General features: G+C 47.2%; 1 protein-coding gene across 1 annotated transcript in view; it reads right to left on the minus strand.

Moving 5' to 3' along the window:
- The window catches only part of PECAM1 (platelet/endothelial cell adhesion molecule 1), a 77041-nt gene extending 76375 nt beyond the window's left edge, over positions 1 to 666 (minus strand). Inside the window, exon 1 of the mRNA XM_011947997.1 lies at positions 589 to 666. The gene's annotated coding sequence lies outside the window, so the exon portion shown is untranslated. The remainder of the gene's footprint in view (positions 1 to 588) is intronic.
- Positions 667 to 3676: the final 3010 nt, after the last annotated feature.

The following is a 3676-nucleotide window of genomic DNA, read 5'->3' on the forward strand; positions in this document are numbered from 1 at the left end:
TTTTTTCTTTTTTTTTTAGACAGGGTCTTACTCTGTCGCTTAGGCTGGAGTGCAGTGGCACCATCATGGTTCACTGCAGCCTCAAACTCCTGGGCTCAAGCTATCCTCCTGCCTCAGCCTCCCAAGTAGCTGGGACTATAGGTGTGCGCCACCATGCACAGCTAATTTTTTACTTTTTGTAGAGATAGGGTCTTGCCCAGGCTGGTCTCCAGCTTCTTGTCTCAAAAGATCCTCCAGCCTCAGCCTCCCAAAGTGCTGGGATTATAGGCATGAGCCACTATGCCTGGCCTGGCTTTTTCAATATAGTAAATTGAATGGGTTTTTATTTGTTTGTGGGCCTCTCCTTTCTCCCCGCTTCTTTCCCTGGACCGTGGTGGATTCCTTGATTCGGTGGGGGCAAAGATTCCCACACTGCTTTGGCTTCTTGGTAACTGATCAAGTGACTGACTCCTACATAACCAAGGGACCCCAGGAGTTCCCACCAGGCTTAACAAACTCACCCAGGACTCTGTTTCTCGCATGGTGTTATTCACTTCTTCTCCTTAGCCAAGTGGAATTGAAGGAGGACAGACACACAGTCATTTCTACCTGCAGTGCTCCTGCCTTCAAATACCAGGTAAGCAACGCAGTTCCGAAACATAGCAACTCATTAACTGCACACAAAAAAAGCTGCCTGCTGGAGTAAACTTCAGGAAGTGGTTTTTCTGAGCAGCTGAGGGTGGGGTGGGGGGAGGAAGGTGGAGGCAGGTGGGCAACAGACATGTCAGAGGGCTACCAGCACCAGGCACAGGAGATCAACCACCTTTTTCATGACGATGGTGATGGGAAATGAGATTCACCAGCCATTCCATTTCCCCCACCTGTAGCTGCAGATCTCATTAGTCTTGGAGAGTTGAAGAGCCAGACTCAACAGCCCGCATCCACTGGGTTTGGGACACACCCCAGCCTGGGAGTGAACGTGCACTAATGCGTAAATCAGAAGCCTGAGGTTCTTGTCTGTTCTCTGTAATTTAATAGCTTAAATGCTCTGAGGCTCAGGTTCCTCACCTATATAATAGGAATAATATGCCCATCTGCCGGCCGCGGTGGCTCAAGCCTGTAATCCCAGCACTTTGGGAGGCCGAGACGGGCGGATCACGAGGTCAGGAGATCGAGACCATCCTGGCTAACACGGTGAAACCCCGTCTCTACTAAAAATACAAAAACTAGCCGGGCGAGGTGGTGGGCGCCTGTAGTCCCAGTTACTCCGGAGGCTGAGGCAGGAGAATGGCGGCTGAGGCAGGAGAATGGCGTAAACCCGGGAGGCGGAGCTTGCAGTGAGCTGAGATCCGGCCACTGCACTCCAGTCCGGGCGACAGAGCGAGACTCCGCCTCAAAAAAAAAAAAAAAAAAAATGCCCATCTATCCATTGAATAGGCTTGTTAGGAAGATCAAAGAAGAGCTAGCCTTTGAAAGCACATTTAACCAGCAGAGCACAATAAGAACATAGTAACAACAAAAAAATTTAAAAAATAGCTGGGTACGGTGGTGCATGCCTGTGGTCCCAGCTACTCGTGAAGCTGAGGCAGGAGCAACGCTTGAGCCCAGGAGTTTGAGGCTACAGTGAGCCGCGATCACACCACTGTACTCTAGCCTGGGCAACAGGGTAAGACCCTGTCTCAAAAAGTAATAATAATTAATTAAAAATTTTTTAAAAAAAATAGTTATGATTGAACAATAATAACAACAGTTGTTGGTCTGGTTTGGCTGGGCGTGCCACATCTGAATCGCTGCTCTGGAGCTCTGCTGACTTCATGAACCCAAGGGCCAGCGCTCAGTGCCTTTTGTTCCACACTCACCATGTGCTGCCCTCACTACCCCAGTCTGGCCCCTCACAAAGGTGGGCAGCTGGGCAAAGGCAGGCAGGGACATTGTGGAGGAGTCTGTGCTATCCTATCCCCTGCAGGAGGCCCCCTCTAGTTACAAGGGACATGGTTGTTTTGTTTTTGGTTTTGGGGGGGGTTTTTTTGAGACAGGTTCTTGTTCTGTTGCACATGCTGGAGTGCAGTGGCGTGATCACAGCTCACTGCAACCTCTGCCTCCCAGGTTCACGCCATCCTCCCACCTCAGCCTCTCGAGTAGCTGAAACTATAGGCATGTGCCACCACATCCAGCTAATTTTGGTAATTCTTATAGAGACGGGATCTCACCACATTGCCCAGGCTGATCTCAAACTCCTGAGCTCAAGCAATCTGCACGCCTCGGCCTCCCGAAGTACTGGAATTATAGGCGTGAGCCACTGCACCTGGCTGACATGGTTGTATTATGACTCATAACCATAGGCATTTTTGCCTTTGTTCCTCCATAAAAAGAAAGAAAAATTATGTTTTGAAACTGTACTGGTATAAATAAAAATATATTCACATTAGAAATTTAAAAATCTCTTTTACCTAGACAGTATTTTTATTCTTCTGATTACTGTATCTTCTAGATCTAATGAAGAAGGACCTGACAGCAGATCAGGCACACAACAGCCCAAGGGACTAGGGGAGCTCCTGTCTTACACGCTGAGTGGCCTGGCCGCTGATCGGGGAAGAGCACCGCCATGTCCCAGGCACTGAAGCCAAAACAGGTATTTGTGCATTCTGTTCTCAAAACCACAAAAGCACAAGCAGCAAAATAACAAAAATAGATAAATTGGACTTTATTAAAACTAAAAATGTTTTTATTGCAAAGGATAGCATTAGGAAAGTGAAAGGTAATTCACAGAATGGGAGAAAATATTTGGAAATCATATATCTGATAAGGGTCTAGGATCTTCAATATATAAAGAACTGTTACAACTCAACAACAAAAACACAACCACTTTAAAGAATTGGCAAAGGGGCCGGGCGTGGTGGCTCACGCCTGTAATCCCAGCACTTGGGGAGGCTGAGGCAGGAGGATCACTTAATGTCAGGAGTTCCAAGACCAGCCCGGCCAATATGGTGAAACTCCATCTCAACTAAAAATACAAAAAATTAGCTGGGCAGTGGCACACGCCTGTAATCCCAGATACTCAGGAGGCTGAGGCAGGAGAATCGCTTGTTCCCAGGAGGCGGAGGTTGCAGTGAGCCAAGATCGCATCACTGCACTCCAGCCTGGGCGATAGAGTGAATGGGACTCCGTCTTAAAAAAAAAAACGGATTTGAGCAGATTATTTCTCCTAAGAAGATTTAAAAAAAAAAAAGACCCCAAACACATAAAAAGATGCTCAACATCTTTAGTCATTAGGGAATTGCAAATCAAAACTACAGTGAGATACCACTTCATACCCACTAGGATAACGATAACCAAAAAGACAGATGCTAAGCATTGATGAGGATGTAGAGAAACAGGAATGCCCATAGCCTACTATGGCATTGTAAAATGATACAGCCACTTCGAAAACAGCTAGCAGTTCCCCCAAAATTAAAACTAGAGTTACCATGTGATCCAGCAGCAATTCAACTCTTGGGGATATAGTCAAGAGAGCTGAAAACATGTCCACACAAAAACATGTTTATAGGGCCGGGCGCAGTGGCTCACGCCTGTAATACCAGCACTTTGGGAGCCCGAGGCGGGCGGATCACAAGGTCAGGAGATCAAGACCATCCTGTCTAACACGGTGAAACCCTGTCTCTACTAAAAATACAAAAAATTAGCAGGGTGTGGTAGC

The sequence above is a fragment of the Colobus angolensis genome, unplaced genomic scaffold (genome assembly GCF_000951035.1).
Source record: "Colobus angolensis palliatus isolate OR3802 unplaced genomic scaffold, Cang.pa_1.0 Scaffold271, whole genome shotgun sequence".
Taxonomy (NCBI): Eukaryota; Metazoa; Chordata; class Mammalia; order Primates; family Cercopithecidae; genus Colobus; species Colobus angolensis.